The following is a 16,909-nucleotide window of genomic DNA, read 5'->3' on the forward strand; positions in this document are numbered from 1 at the left end:
CAAGAGGAGAAGGAGACAACAGAGGATGAGATGGTGGGATGGCGTCAATCCAATGAACATGAGTTTGAGCAAGTTCCGGGAGACAGTGAAGGACAGGGAGGCCTGATGTGCTGCAGGCCATGGGATCACAAAGACTGAATAGCAACAAGCTGAAATAAGTGTACCACCCTCCTCCTTCCTCCAGCAAAGAACATTCACCACAGGCCACCTTCAAATAACATTCGTCTCCAATCTATGAAAATGAACATCGTTTTCCATGTTTTGGGGGGCAACATTTGCCTTTCCCATGAGCACTCTGCTCTTCAGTCAGCCTTTCTGGGGCCCCAGCCTTCCTGCCTACTCCTGGAGGATGACATCTGCCCGCTCAGATGCACGCAGGCAGCACCCTCTCATGAGCCAAGTTCAAACCCACAGGGATGCTATGACTCAGATGCTCCAGGTGGAACCTGAGGGTCTGTATCTCTGCTAAGCTCCCAGCCAAGGACAGGGCTGCTGCTCAGAGGACCAAGTATCTCTGCTGCAGAAAGCTGTGAGCACATGTCATCCACGAACCCCAGCTCTGCTAAAGAACATGAGCTCCTCACAGTGAGTTAGACACTCAATTATTCCTTTATGCCTTCAGCAGGTGTTTCTTGAATAAGAGTGAAGGGGGTGAAGCTTATCTACAACCATCCCTTTAATGATAAAATGATCTTGTTTTATGATCAACCTAGGTAGGGTGTGTTTTACATCAATCACTATACAAATCCTTCTTTTGAATATGGCCACAGAGGTCTGGAAAGTTACCATAAGTGAGTGTTTCTAAGAAACTGTATTATTTCTAACTGACCAAGTAGCAATAAACCTAAGCCAAAACATAAATAGGTATCCATAAAAGCTGGGAAGGTCTCACTGTTGCCTTTTAAGATGGGCCAGGGCGTTCAAGTTCAAGGCTTTGCTGGAGGGATTTCCTTCCGGCTCACCACCCATTGTCTGGAAGGAAAATCTGAGAACATCCACCACGCCTGGCAGATCTGAAGATCTGATTTCAACCCACAGACTTCAAGCGAATCCAGAAGCTCCTGTATCATACTGTTTACATGTTCAATATCCAAGCTCATTGTAGACAGGAGGCCTGTAATTTGTATGTGTTATCTTAGTAACCGTGTTTGAAGAGGAGGAAGATCTTAAAATAACAGCCATTATCTTGTGTGTTTGGGGTCTGCCAAGTATTGTCTAAATCTTCATGGTAACAATGCGAAAATGATTGGGAAAGATAATGATCTCCATAATACCACTGAGACGCTTAGCAGGGCAGGAAAAAGCGAAAGGATGGTAATCTGGTGCCTCCCCAAAAAGCGGGTGACCTCACCCACAGCCGGACAGAGGCGCATACAGAGCAGAAGAAAGCTCATCCTTTGGGAGTGAAACCCTACAGGAAACAAGCTAATTAGGCATGTGGAGCAGTCACCACCAGCAGACTAGAGAAATTCGGGCTTCCAAGAAAAAGGGAGCAAAAGGCTTTCACCAAGAGTCCCACGATTTAAATTCTCCTCCCCACCCAATTGTGGATATGGTTTGAGTGTCATTGGGTTGGGATTTGTGTGTGTCCCTGGCTCTGAGCCATCTCAGATCCTTTGGAGAAGTAGATATGGATTCCTTTTACCAGCAGAAAGGAAAGAAAACAACTGGAATATGTATGAAAATAAAGAATCATCTTTATCATGTCATTCATTCTTTTCTGATTTTAAGTAGAAAAGTAGAGTTTCATACTACAGAATGTTGGAGGCCGAACAGATTTTAAGAAAGACAAAGAAATATGCCCCCCACCCCATAATCCCATGATGCAAAACTACCATGACAGTCACTTGAATACTCTCTCTAAATCTATATTCACTTTTAAAAAAATTGTTTCTGCAGAAAAGTCGTAAGAAGAGTTCAAAGAACTCCTTCCCATTCTCCTGGAGTTATCGATTGTTTACATTTTGCCCCATTACCCTTCTCTCATCCTCTCTTGCTTCCTTTCTGTCTAAACCATTTGAAAATAAGTCATAGAATTCTGCATATAGGATCCTCCCTACATATGCCTTTGGATTTTCTTGAGGACAACGACATTCTCTTTTGCATCCGCTGTACAATAATCAAACTCAGAAATCTTACCACCAAGCAGTGCTGCTATCAAATCCACAGGCCACACTTAGCTGCTGTCACTTGTCCTTTGATGCGCTGGATGGCTCTGTCCCTCTGCTTCGCATCCAGGACCGTGGGGGCCTCCAGCTCTCAGCTCTCTTGAGCCTTGTGGACACTGAACAATGTATTCTTGACCCTGATGTGTTAGAAAGTTAGGCCAATGTAGGACATCCTTCAGTGCGTTTGGCTGATGTTTCCCACTGAACTGACTCGGTTTGTGTGTTCTAGGCAGCAATGCCATGGACCTGCCTGGTGCCCATGTCAAGACGTTGGGTCGGGTGTTATGAAGATGGTTGGTCCCAAAGTTGCTGGTTTGACCTTTGTTCCCTGGTTTAAGGTGGTGTTCACCAGGTCTCCCCACCATGAAGTTACTGTTTCCCCCCTTAATACATGAGTCTTTAAAAGCACAAATTTTATTTTAGGTAATATCAATCAACAATGTTATTAGGACTTTAGACAGCATCTTTCTTCCATTAAAGACAAGCACTTTGCTTGGATCCCCCCAACTGTGAAAGACAGAGGTCCAGAAAGTGTGGGTGTGGGGTCTGAGATGTTTGCTCTATGTCTCTGCAGTGTGGGGACCAGAAAGGAGGTCTAGGTGTCACATCTTCCACCCCATCAGGCAGCAGAGAGAAAGGGGACACACTTGAGGACAGAGGGAACCCTCACCAGACAGTCAAAAACTGTCCACTAATGTCCAGAAGGCTGGTTCTCAGTTCGGAGACCATCAGCATCCTCTGGAGGGTTCAGGAACACAGACTGCTAAACTCTGGAGTTTAGGATTCAGAGCAGGGTGGGGCCCAGAATTTGTGACTCTAGCAAAGCTCAGGAGATGCTGATGCTGCTGTTCTCTGAATCCCACCTAGTGAACCACTGATCTAGAATTCTCAGCGTCCTTCCCAAGTCGGGCTCTTCTGCTCTAGGAGCTGTCCTGTCCTTGGACTCACCTGAGAGGTCTTTGGTCACTCGCATCACTTTTGGTTGTTATTGGCTAGAAAACTCATCTCATTCAAATAATCAAGCTCAAACTTGAAAAAAAAAAAAAAAGAATTTATGATGTTAAGAAAATTGAAAATCTATTCCAGCTTCTGAGCTCTAAAGTCATCCTTTCCACACTTGTAGGTAAAGTCTACACACTTGATTAAGTGTTTATCAAATGTCTACACATTCAGTAAGGTGTTTATCAAATGTGTAGGCTTTGGGGCTCCAACTCCAGAGACTCTGGCCCATGGAGATGGAGCCCCAAGAATCTACACTGGAATGAGAACATCTTAGAGGAACGTAACTGGCTACCACATGGATTAGCTGCTGCCATTTCTGTTTCCTTTCAGTTCAGTTGCTCAGTCATGTCCGACTCTTTGCGACCCCATGAGTTGCAGCACGCCAGGCCTCCCTGATCATCACCAACTCCCAGAGTTCAATCAGACTCACGTCCATCGAGTCAGTGATGCCATCCAGCCATCTCGTCCTCTGTCATCCCCTTCTCCTCCTGCCCCCAATCCCTCCCAGCAGCAGAGTCTTTTCCAATGAGTCAACTCTTCGCATGAGGTGGCCAAAGTACTGGAATTTCAGCTTTAGCATCATTCCTTCCAAAGAAACCCCAGGGCTGATCTCCCTCAGAATGGACTGGTTGGATCTCCTTGCAGTCCAAGGGACTCTCAAGAGTCTTCTACAACATCACAGTTCAAAAGCATCAATTCTTCGGCACTCAGCTTTCTTCATAGTCCAACTCTCACATCCATACATGACCACAGGAAAAACCATAGCCTTGACTAGACGGACCTTTGTTGGCAAAGTAATGTCTCTGCTTTTGAATATGCTATCTAGGTTGGTCATAACTTTCCTTCCAAGGAGTAAGTATCTTTTAATTTCATGGCTGCAGTCACCATCTGCAGTGATTTTGGAGCCCCCAAAAATAAAGTGACACTGTTTCCACTGTTTCCCCATCTATTTCCCATGAAGTGATGGGACCAGATGTCATGATTGTTTTCTGAATGTTGAGCTTTAAGCCAACTTTTTCACTTTCCTCTTTCACTTTCATCAAGAGGCTTTTTAGTTCCTCTTCACTTTCTTTCATAAGGGTGGTGTCATCTGCATATCTGAGGTTATTGATATTTCTCCTGGCAATCTTGATTCCAGCTTGTGCTTCTTCCAGCCCAGCGTTTCTCATGATGTACTCTGCATATAAGTTAAATAAGCAGGGTGACAGTATACAGCCTTGACGAACTCCTTTTCCTATTTGGAACCAGTCTGTTGTTCCATGTCCAGTTCTAACTGTTTCTTCCTGACCTGCATACAAATTTCTCAAGAGGCAGGTCAGGTGGTCTGGTATTCCCATCTCTTGAAGAATTTTCCAGTTTGTTGTGGTCCACACAGTCAAAGGCTTTGACATAGTCAATAAAGCAGAAGTAGATGTTTTTCTGGAATTCTCTTGCTTTTTCCACGATCCAGCGGATGTTGGCAATTTGATCTCTGGTTCCTCTGCCTTTTCTAAAACCAGCTTGAACATCTGGAAATTCATGGTTCATGTATTGCTGAAGCCTGGCTTGGATAATTTTGAGCATTAACTTTACTAGCGTGTGAGATGAGTGCAATTGTGCGGTAGTTTGAACATTCTTTGGCATTGCCTTTCTTTGGGATTGGAATGAAAACTGACCTTTTCCAGTCCTGTGGCCACTGCTGAGTTTTCCAAATTTGCTGTTTCCTTTACAAGATCCTTTTACCCATTTTCCAGAGTAAGGCTCTCAAATTGTGGTGTTCATTCCAATCATGTGGGAAGTGTGTTAAAAATGCAGATGCCAGAGCACAAAACCCCATCTCTCCCCTGAGTTCTCAAGTCAGCAGTGGGCCACAGGGCTGGCCTTGGACCACACAGCCCAGGCAAATCTGAGAAGCATTTTCTGGCATGCTTGGGGCTCTGCCAGGTGAGGGTCGAGCCATCAGTTCAGTTCAGTTCAGTTGCTCAGTTGGGTCCGACTCTTTGCGACCCCATGGACCACAGCACACCAGCCTCCCAGTCCATCACCAACTCCTGGAGTTTACTCAAACTCATGTCCATTGAGTCAGTGATGCCATCCCACTGTCTCATCCTCTGTTGTCCCCTTCTCATCCTGCTTTCAATCTTTCCCAGCATCAGGGTCTTTTCAAATGAGTCAGTTCTTCAGATCAGGTGGCCAAATTATTGGAGTTTCAGCTTCAGCATCAGTCCTTCCAAAGAACATTCAGGACTGATTTCCTTTAGGATAGATTGGTTGGATCTCCTTGCAGTCAAGCCATCACTAGGCAAATATTGCTCTTCAGCATGAATCGTGTTGGTAAAACACTGGACTTGCTGGTGTGATGTCTCCAGTGTTAAGAAAACATCTCCCAGGGCTGGTCCATATACTGCCTTTGAAGGTAACCCGCCCAGCTTCTAGGGCTGGCAGATAAGCTAAAAGAACACACATGTGAATCTTCAGTATACCTCCTTTCACTCTGGCCCCGTGCATGCTTTTCTAACCACATTAAACTGTACCGATAGTGTCAATATTCAAAGGCCCTCCAGGGCAGGCACCAACCAGTCTAATCCGAGCTCCTCAAGTAATGAGAAAAGTGCTGTCCTAGGCGGTAAGCCCACCAGGGTGCAGTGGGGACCAGAAAAGACCAGTGAGGGGACCTCTGCTCTAGCCTCAAGGTCCTTAGAAAGGGCCCCTCACACCTTCTTCTCTGATGTTGGGGTCAAATTCTCCCCTGTTGTGCAGTCTGTCCAGAATCCCCAAGGAGGCCCCCAAGGAGGCCTCCTCAGTGCCCCCTGAAGCCCACCTCAGCCTCCAGCCAGGCTATCCTGCACTGGAAGCATCTGTTTACCCCGCTGTCTCTCTCCCACAGTGGACAGTATCTCTCAAAATGCTGAGTCCTATGGCTGGAACTTCGCCTCGATGAAGGGACAGACAAACCCCCAAGGACCCAGGCCTGGAAACAACAGCCAGGGCAGGGCCCCAGGCAGCAAAGCAGGAAGGAGAGACGCCAGGGGTGGCGGAGGAGGGAGTGGGGTCCAGGCAGGAGGCCGGAGGTCAGCTCTGTGTGTTGGGAGGAAAGCAGGCTGGATGTTCACTGTCTGACACAGGATGCTTGCAAATAACTAGCCTGGGCAGAGGTGACCTGGTGGGCAGAGGCGAGGGCTCTCCAGTTACTGGCTGCAGGGCAGGAAGCCAGAGGGTCAAAGCATTTCCAGGCGCAGAGGAGGCTAGTCCCACCCCTCACCCCCAAGTGCCCTTTCATACTGGTTTTTGACATTTTTCTAAACCGGAGACTGGTGTTGATCAAGTGTACACACTTGGCCAGACTTTAGTTGGGCTTCTCTGTTTGGATGGCTGTTTCATTTCCTTGAGGGAGAACAGTTACATCGCGGATAAATCCACAGAGAGGCATTCATCACGAGCGCACACGCACAAGCTCTGAGCCTCTTGTCTTCTGAGAGGCTGGTGGTGGCAAGTGGGGAGAGTTCTGTCCTGTCGGTAAAGATGGGAAGTAAGGCCACGGAGGACTAGCCTGCCTGACCCCTCCCTCCATGTTTAGCCTCAAGGTTCAGCTCCCTCTTCGTGGGCCCTGCTGTGCCCAACTCTGCTTTCATGAACTCCACTGTTTTCTCCCTTGCATTTCTTTCCATTGGGCGGCCTTTCCTCTGGCTGCTGGATTGGCTTTGCAATTGCTTTTCTGATGTTCTGAGTAGGATTTCCATAAACAGCACATTTTAATGGTAATACAAATGATTCTGGCACCTTCCAAGAAGCAGCAAGCTGTGAGCAATGAAAGGAGCTGTCAAGCTTCCCTCTGAATCCACTCAGCAGGAAGGCAAGACCCACTTCTCAGGCAGACCATATAGTTAAATAGCTTTATTGTGGGGACTGTTTCCTGCTGTAGTCGAGTCAGATCAGATGACTCTTCAATATGAGTGAATGAAAGCCATCTGAAGGACTGCTGTTGCTAAGGATGGTGACACCAGTTGTGCAATAATATTTCTGAATGAGTCTTCAGGGAAGCTGCTTTCACCCCAAGAGACTCTGCCCCACCACATCCATCCACAGAGGCAGGCGGAGGGTCTGTGTCAGCTGACCCGCCTTGGCCATGGCCAGTACACCCAGAACTGTACCCAAGCTGGACCCATCCGTCACACCTCTCTGGTCCTCTGAATGTGCACCACTAAGAAAGTGATGGGCCACCAAAAGGGAAAGGGGAAGCCTGGAGCCAAAACCAGTAGCAAGCGGCTTGCAGATATAAACAGGGTATTTGTGCAGAGAGCCACATAGCCAGGAGATGGAGGGGTTTTCTCTGCCTTGTGATAAGAGCAGGGGCCTAGGGGACACACCTCAGCCTCTCCTATTTCTGCTCATCCATAAAGCTATGGGTTTTCCAGTAGTCATGTACAGATGTGAGAGCTAGGCAATAAAGAAGGCTGAGCACCAAAGAACTGATGCTTTTGAACTGTGGTGTTTGAGAAGACTCTTGAGAGTCCCTTGGACACCAAGGAGATCCAACCAGTCAATCCTAAAGGAAATCAACCCTGAATATTCATTGGAAGGACTGATGCTGAATTTCAGCTCCAATATTTTGGTGACCTGATGTGAAGAGCCAACTCACTGGAAAAGACCCTGATGCTGGGGAAGATTGAAGGCAAAAGGAGAAGGTGACAGCAGAGGATGAGATGATTGGATGGCATCACCAACTCAATGGACATGAGTTTGAGCAAGCTCCAGGGGATGGTGAAGGACAGGGAAGCCTGGCGTGCTGCAGTCCACGGGGTCGCAAAGAGTCGGAACCACCAAGCGACAGAACTTCAACATCCTGTGAGGCGAGGTGCTGACCACTTTGCTCTGAATAGTCTTTGCAGGGCTGTTTGTTCAGTGATGGCCTTAGAGACAGAAACAACATGCCCTGGGGGCTATGGGGAGATGGATTCCTGATCAGAGGAATAAAGATAACAACTCTCTCTGCAGGAAAGTTGGGCAAGTTTTCTATCGCCCCTTATAAGACAAAGAATGCTTAGATTCAGGGCTCCTTGATTCTGATGTAAACCCCTGGTGTGCACAGGATCCACCTGGGCCCTCCCCCATCACCCTCTGGAACTTGGGGGGCAGGCGGTGGGGAAGGAGATGAGCAAGCAGGGACTGTGCCAACAGAAAGTTCAGCCCCGCTGGACCCTGAGCAATCAAGTCCCTGTGACCCCATGGACTGCAGCATGCCATGCTTCCCTGTCCTTCACCATCCCCTGTCTGGGAGTCCCTGTCCCCTCCCAGCTGCCATGAGACCATGGCGGGCTGGCTGGGGAGCAGGGAGGCAGTGTAAGCCCTCAGACCTTCACAGTTCTTGCCTGAAAGTTAAGCAACAGACCAAGCTGCTCACCGTGCAGGACGTGGGGCAGGCTTGTATGGCATGTATGCTGACAGGGCAAGTCCACTCCTGAGCTCCAGGGAGCGGGGCAAATCCATTCTGGTTTGCGTCCAGAATCAGACTGTGCTCCTTTGGTCTCCAGATGGATCTGCAGGAACTTGCCCAGAGTCTATTTCTAAATGTCTGCATTGTAACCTGACCACTAGGAAGACAGTTTCCTACATACCAAGTGCTACACTGTACAGCTGGAAGAGGGTTTGAATTTCTAAAACTGACATGGGGCAAAAATATCTTTCCAGTGCTCCTGCTACTTTCCCCTCTTGGGGTCTGGAGGGACCACAGGAAGGCTATTTCTTCCTGCTGAAAATAGTGTCTGGGAACAGAATGTTCAGACTAACGGCCTGGTTCCTGTAACAACGACAATTTTAAGGATGAGTGTTGAGAACACACAAGGTTCAGGATCCTATGCTGAGTGTTTCACGTACGTTTTAAACAGAGGCTGCCATGAAACAAGCATGACATGAATGTTTCCTGGTGTTATCATCACAGTAGTTCATTCAATGAGATAAGAACTCCTGTGTTCATGTCTTAGAGATGAGAAAAGCCAGGTTTAGAAAGGCCAGTGACTTGCTCAAGGATAACGGGGTAGAGTGTTTGTGGGTGTAAATACTGAAAACACATCTGAATGCACTAAAACCAAGCAAGTGGACCACCTCACATAAAAAGGAGTTCAGTGGGAGCTGTGTCAGAGTTGGTGGCCTCTTGAACACTCAGGGTTACCAAACCCCCTAGTTCTTTCCTTCTTCCTGTCCTACCATCTTCAACATATCAAATAAGCTTTTGCCTCACAGGCACAAAGTGGCTGCAGCTCCTCCTAACCATATATTCCCACAGGACAACAGCCAAATCTTCCCTAGAATTTGCCCCTATAGGGAACCATCACCTAACCCTGGTGGCCCAATGGTTAGAACTTGGTGCTTTCCCTGCCACGACCCTGGTTTAATCTCTGGTTGGGAACTAAGATCCCACAAGCCTTGTGGTGCAGCCAAAAATAAAAATAAAAACAAAATAAAAAGAAGTCAGCCCTGCAGTTTCAGTGATGCCACCTCATGTCTCATTGGCCAAGCTCAGGGCACATGACCACCTCTAAAGCCAGACCAGATTCTGAGAGGGGAACCAATCTGAAACCTTGAGTACACTAAAAAAGAAGCCCTAAACGAAACCAGAGATCTGGCCACAGGGAAGAGGAGCATGGACTTGGGAGGTGTGCGATAATGGCTGGGATCCTGTCAAAGCCAGACTGGACCCAGGGCATGGACACCATACTCTCAACCTCATACTACACTCTCCACTGCAATGGAACATTCTAGATTTCCACCCTGTGGCATGGTGGCCACAGCCATGTGTGACTTAAGTGCTTGAAATATACGTCATGTGACTGGAGGGCTGAATTTATTATTTAAGTCAAATGGCATTCAAAGAGCCACCAGGTCTGGTGGCCACAGCTTGGATGGTGCAGGGACGGCATGTCCGCGGTGTTGCTGGAGGCACTGAGATGGCCTGTAGGGCTCTGGTGGGCTAGAAATGTAACATGAGGCGCCGCAGAACTCGACCCGCTTCAACAGCCACATAAATAAAGGGAAACAGAAGAACTAAAATTCATTTTCTACTACTCTTATTTTGAAGAATTGAGGCTTTTGAACTGGGGTGTTGGAGAAGACTCTTGAGAGTCACTTGGACAGCAAGGAGATCAAACCAGTCCATCCTAAAGGAAAGCAGTCCTGAATATTCATTGGAAGGACTGATGCTAAAGCTGAAACCCCAATACTTTGGCCACCTGATGCAAAGAACTGATTCATTTGAAAAGACCCCGATGCTGGGAAAGATTGAAGGCAGGAGGAGAAGGGGACGACAGAGGATGAGATGGCTGGATGGCATCACTGACTTGGGCATGAGCTTGAGCAAGCACCGACTGTGGACAGGAGTTGGTGATGGACAGGGAAGCCTGATGTGCTGCTGTCCATGCGGTCACAGAGTTGGACACGACTGAGTGACTGAATTGAACTCTTATTTACACTTTATCTCTTCATCCAAAACATTATCACTCCAACACATAATTGATACAAAAAATGCCACTGATATACTTCACCTCCTTTTGTTCATCTTAAAGCTTTGAAATTAGGGGTGTGTTTGGCACCCACAACTCATCTCTGCATTTCAATTGCTCAGCAGCCCATGTCGTGTGCACTGCTCTAGAGATTTCAGAGCCTCTGCTTCCAATTGTCTTTCCTGACACTGGTTTCCAGCTCTGGAAGGTGGGCCGGATGCCCAAGGTATCCCTGGAGGGCTGGTCCCCACCCTTCCTCTTCTGATTAAGCAAGCCAAGGATGAGAGGCCATACTTGAAGGAGCACTGCTCAGGGCAGCCACCCAAGCCCACTTCCTCTTAAGAAGAGGGTCTAGAATTAAGTCCACATTTTCTGTCCTCTAGCCCACTCTCTTCTACACACAGAGCTGTGAGACCAGGATGCTGAGACAGTCTGAAAACAACCCCCAAAGAGAACACCCCTCAACGTCCTCAATTTGGAGACTGACAGCAGCGTCTGCCACCTGGACACCACAGACTCATCCCCACCCTCGACCTGTGCCTTTCTCACGCTGACCTTTTGTTCTTCTTCTTATGATTGTAGGTTCAGTTTCTTCTGAGGAATTCATTTAACAAATAATAAATTCTTAAAGGGAGCCCTGTATGCAGTGCGATGGCTGGGTCTTTGGGGCAGAGGGGGTTGTCACCACACTGCTGGATGTCACCGGATCTCAGCGGGGCATGTGAAGAAGGGCGAGGATGTAAATCACTCCTGACTGACAGAGCTGGGCACCTGGCCTGGTGAATTATGCCTCTAACACACTCACTGCAGAAGTGGTCAAAGCCACGCTGAGAGCACTTCAGACAATTTTCTAATCAGCAGTTGACAGACGCTCCCAGGACCTTGCCCAGCCAAGCGCCAAGCCTCCCCTCAGGGACTCCTCTGAGCAGAAGCTTCTCCCGAGAACTGCCGGCCAGGGGCCTGAGGAAATAGACGAGATGACTCCGTGTCCAGGAAGGGAGCCGCTCCTGTCCCTTCCGACTCAAGGAGGGACTCTGAGGCCTCAGCTCCACCCTCTTGCCCATCACTCAGTCTGGAACGCCCTCCAGTCCTTGGGCAGCTAGGACCGGCTGGACCCACGGCGGCCCTTCCACGGCCTGAAGGAGAAAGTCCCTTAGACCCACCCTAGGTCCAGCTCTGCACAGCTTATAACCATACGCAGGGGAGCCCTGAGCCTGAGATCAGACATTCAGTCAACAGACCCCAAATCGGCCGCATATTTACTTCCTACACAGAAGAGACCGGTGAGCTGGAAACACAACACAAGTGGCCTCATTCCCGCCCCTTTTACTCTGCGTGATTGTCACACTGGGTTCTCTCCTGCTTGGGAAACGGAGAGTCTGTTCCCCTTCCGATGTTCATTTACGGCCAGGGAGCGCACAGCTCTGAGGCCCAGCCTCTTTCAGCCAGGACGACACCAGGCCAACCCCCTTGAGCAGAAAGGCCTCTGATTGGTTGCTCCCCTGAGCAGAAGGGCCTCTGATTGGTTGCTCCCAGGCTCTCCCTGCAGCCCCTCCTGGGGGCACAGTGATTCCCACCCAGGGTGGCCCCTGGCTGCCTGCCTTTCCATAATTTCATTCAATTAGAAGTTGCCTCAGGGGACTTCCATGGTGGTCCAGAGGCTGGGACTCAGAGCTCCAAACGCAGGGAGCCCAGGTTCTAGCTCTGGTCAAGGAACTAAGACCCACATGCCACAACTAAGACCCAGCACAGCCAAATAAACTGATTAACTTAAATTAAAAAAAAAAAAAAAAGTGTTGCATCAGTGCATTTTAGGATTTTCCAGAAAGCCTCCCAAACATTCAGATGCCTGGGGCACCTCCAGACCAAGTAACTCAAGAGTGTCTGGGACAGGCCTGGGCTCCCTGCTGGTGCCAACATACAGCCAGTGTCAACTACTCACACTGCAGAGAGGACCTGGCTCTCTGGGAAACAGTTCCTGAAAGCCAAGGCTACGTCAGACCCCCACCCTCCATCCCAGGCTCCAGTGGGGATGGGACCGCCTGGTCCACGGTCAGCCTTAGCAGGCTCTGAGCCTAGCCTCTCAGATACTAGCAGCCTCCACGTCCCAGGAGTGACATCTACCCTCCCAGCTCACCCGCACTGATAAGTAGTCAACTGCCTAAGTCAGCACACCTGGGGCGAACACACACGCACCCAGGAACTGTGAGCTACCAAGTTCCCTGTTTTGGGGTGTTAATGATCACATCTAGCTGTTGTAACTGCTTCCCATACATCAGCTTATTTAGCCCACAGGACAGCCCATGTGCCACTTTGTAGAGAGGTTGGGTAACCTGCCCAGAACCACACAGCTAGGGGGCAGTAGAGTGGAGACTCAGACCAAGACCTTATGCTATGCTACCTCCAAAAACGACTCTGTCCCCAGCCCCCACCCGACACTGTCAACTCAACCAAACGCCTGGTAGGTCAGCCAAGTGACGTTTTCTTGACTTTGAGGAAGAACCTCTACGTTGACTCGGGACTTCCCCATCTCTTGCTCTTCACGTCCATGAAGCTTAGTCACATGATAGCACTGGGTCAAGGACAGTGGCACTTGGTATCAACTCAACTTTGTTTTCCTCACTTGAGTCATTTTTTCAAAGCTAAGATATCACTGTATCCCACTCCCAACCTGGGCCTGGGGTTTGAGGCATGATGGGACGTGAGAGCGAGGTAGGAAATGGAACTTGCCCAGAAGACTGTCCATCTCAGGACCAGCCCATTGTGGGGGGCCTGTGTCCCCTCAAGTCCACCGCAGGAGGAAAACCTGTGCCTGTGTGCTCACCCTCTAGAGAAGTCACTGCTGTGGGGTGGCCCCCGTCTCAACTGCTTCTCTGATTCTTCTCTATAAACACAGAATTTGGAGAGACAGTGACACCACTATGAGTCCCCATTCTCCACCTCCTCTGATCCACAGGATTCCGGGTTCATCTGGGAGCCAGTTCATCAGTACTGAGCTGGGGGGTGGGGGGGGGCGGCCAGGAGGCCACTGCTTCCAGAGGCTGGGTTCCCAAGGGTCAGCGCCACCCGCTGCAGAACTTTCCAGGGCACACCCCTAATTCAGAAATTCTTCCGCACTCTGTACACACTAGCAGAGAGGGCTGGAGCTGGGGGCTACTGGACGGGCATCCAGCCCGAGATAGTCCAGCCTCGGGGTGTGAAGTCACAGTCTCTGGAGTTTAGGAGAAGACTACCCGTGCTGGGTGCTCCCCTGAAAACCACCTGCTTCATGCAGTCTGTGTCCAGTTCCAAGAGCATCAGAGCCCCTCCAGCTTCCCCTTTCCCCAGGATTCTGACTCTTAGAAGGAAGTTTGCAAGGGGGCAGGACCCTCTGAGAAGTGGTCTAGGATGTGAATCATTCCTGAAACTCTGGCTGTTTTTCATGGGGAAGGAACAGAGGGTGCTGGTAAGAGTGGCCACACGTATGTGACTTGTTACAGCAACTCTGCCTGAGAGAGAACCATCTGGAGAGTGGAGGCAGCCAGCACCCCTGCTTGGCCCAGACTTTCTGCCTGTGGTGGGGATACAGCATGTTCAGAAAGAGGAGGTGGAAGGGAGATGCCTCCAAACTCTCCCCCTTGGCTGCTGTTCCGAGGCCCTTGCATAGAGAGGTATTGGGGTATGGCAGCCTGGGACCCCAACTTTGTCAAACCCCCCAGGGCCCCAATGCCTGCTTGCAATCACAGGTGTGTCACCCTGGTCATCGTGGGCCAGCAGCCAGCTTCCTGTGAGTAGAAAAGATTTGGAGAGACCTGGCATGGGTTTGTCATGAGGCATGAAACCAGGTCAGTAAAAAGGAAGAAGCCAGGAGCATAAATGCCATCTCGTTCTGACAATCGGGTTTTTTGCACCCATCCACCCACTGGTGTGAGAGCAAGAGACCTCCTCATGGCAGTGATGCACACGGTGATGGCCGTGGGGGGAATCTGGAGAGGCAGATGGAAACCAGCCCGGATTTTGGATGGAGGAGGCAGCTCTATCACCCGCTAATAAAAAAGAGTCGACATTCAGTAAAACATCAGCCAGATGTAGATAATAAACAGATGGAGGCTGAACACAGTAAAAGGCCATAACTTTTTGCCTGATATTAACCCAAGGATAAATTATCTTTCCCCAAAGGACAGAGTCAGCTTAAGAGGAGCTTCAGTCCTGTTTTCTGCCAAAAGTGGAGGCGGGGGCTGCAGAGATGCGTGCGGGGCTCCTGCAGGGGGCTGGACGGCAAACGGGCTCAGCTCAGCTAAGGATACTGGGTCTGGCTGGCCGGTCCTGGCGGCAAGAGGAAGATACTAAGGCTGGAGGGGAGCTGGCCCCTGAGGAGAGGCCCCATCCACTCCCCCGAGTGTCAGCCTCGTGGAGCTCACAGCTTCCTGGCAGGAAAGCTTCAAGAGAAAGCATCCTGGGCCTGCCTTAGCCCAGGACCTGCTGGACTTGGGTCCCCTCAGACACTCTGCAGGCACCAAGGTGGACACAGGGGGTTCTGGAAGGCTAAAGAAAGCCCGAAGGATGGGGCAAGGCCAGAGGGGAACCCTCCACCACCACCCCCTACTTCTCCGGTGGGCAAGGACACCTCCCTCAAAGCCAGGGCAGGAGGGAAAGCAGAACAAGACCCTTCCCTGAAGCTCTCGGGCCAAACCCAGGCTTCACGGATGTGAGCAGGTACCTGGTGTTCTGGAAATGGGAAGGAGAGCTGAATTCTGGTCCTGGATCCAGTGTCCTGTGACCCAGCCAGTGGCTGAACCTAGGCCCTCAAGTTCTGCCTGTAAAATCAAGAGAGCCATTCCCAGCCTAACCTTAGGGACTTTTCCACATGGCTGCAGATGCTGTTTTCTCCTTTACTGGATGAAAAAAAGAAACAGCCTTAAAAGTGACCATTGGACACTTACTCCCTCACGTGCCAGCCAGCCCAGTGACCCGGAAACAGTGGTCAGCGGGGATCAGTGAGTCGCGTGGGCTGGAGTCTAGGTGGACGCACAGATGCTTCAAATCTGCCCCCGGGTGGTCTCCATCTGTCTCAGAGAGAAAACATGTAGCCAAGTCTGCACTATAGACAGGAGACGTGGCTGTGGGGGGGAAGCTCCTAATGAAAGTGTGAACCCCACCCACACACATATACACACACGCACTCACACACACACACATGCATACATGCACGCAGACACACCCAGACCACCCCCGACCTGGCAGTATGCCCTGGAATCACCTTGGACACCAGGAGTCAGTCAGTTGTTGGGGCTGCGTGTAACCGTAACCTCCTGGCAGCCTTTGAAAGTCAACCTTGTCTTTGTTCCCTGGTGCCTGGCGATGCCTGGCAGTGCAGACACTTGGTACAAGTGGTTGAGCTGAGCTGCGTGATCCACACAGGTTGATGTGGTTCCAGCTAGGCGTGTGGTTCCCCGGTGCGGGCAGTGATCTGAATGGGCCTGGGCTCCAGGTCTCTGCCCCAGCCCTGAGTGGGGCTTGGAGGCCTCTCTTCAGCCTCCCGCAGTGACTCTCACGGGGCACACTCTCTGACATGCAACACTGGGCAGTGATCCAGAGCCCTGGCAACACTTATGCTCTGCTGAGTTAATTTTTTTTTTGGCTATGTTGGGTCTCCACTGAGCTCTCTAGTTGTGGTGCTCAGGCTTAAATGCCCTACAGCATCTTAATTCCCATCTAGGATCTTAGTTCCCAGACCAGAGATTAAACCTGCGTCCCCTGCATTGCAAGGAATATTCTTAACTACTGCACCACCAGGGAAGTCCCTCTGCCTGAGTATTTTGTGTTATTAACAGACTGAAGTCTAAATACAACTTTCTTTCATCCTGCAGGAGGGGGAGACCCAGTCCTGTACAAACATCTATTCTGATTCTTTGGACATCCTGAAGTCTATATTTTAATTTCACCTGAATTATGAATAATTCTGACTACTGTAACTTATTATCACAGGGGGGAAAGGGCCTTTCCTCCTGAATAAATGCAACCTTTTCAACTTAGATGGTGATGATAGAAAGCAAGGTGATGGAAAGAAAGATCACTGGGAGGCAGGGGACCTCCTTGCCAGCTGACCCAGTAGATAGCGGTGTAACCTCGCCGAGCCTCAGTTTCCCACCTGAAATGTGCACAAAGCCTCAGGTCCCACCTGAGACTGAGTTTTGAGTTCTTCCCAGCTGTAACACAACTTCATCAAGGAAGCAGGAGTGGGGTGCTGAGGCGGTGGGAGGGGATTACGGCATTCCTCTGTGT

The sequence above is a fragment of the Bubalus kerabau genome, chromosome 13 (genome assembly GCF_029407905.1).
Source record: "Bubalus kerabau isolate K-KA32 ecotype Philippines breed swamp buffalo chromosome 13, PCC_UOA_SB_1v2, whole genome shotgun sequence".
In the NCBI taxonomy this organism is placed as follows: domain Eukaryota; kingdom Metazoa; phylum Chordata; class Mammalia; order Artiodactyla; family Bovidae; genus Bubalus; species Bubalus kerabau.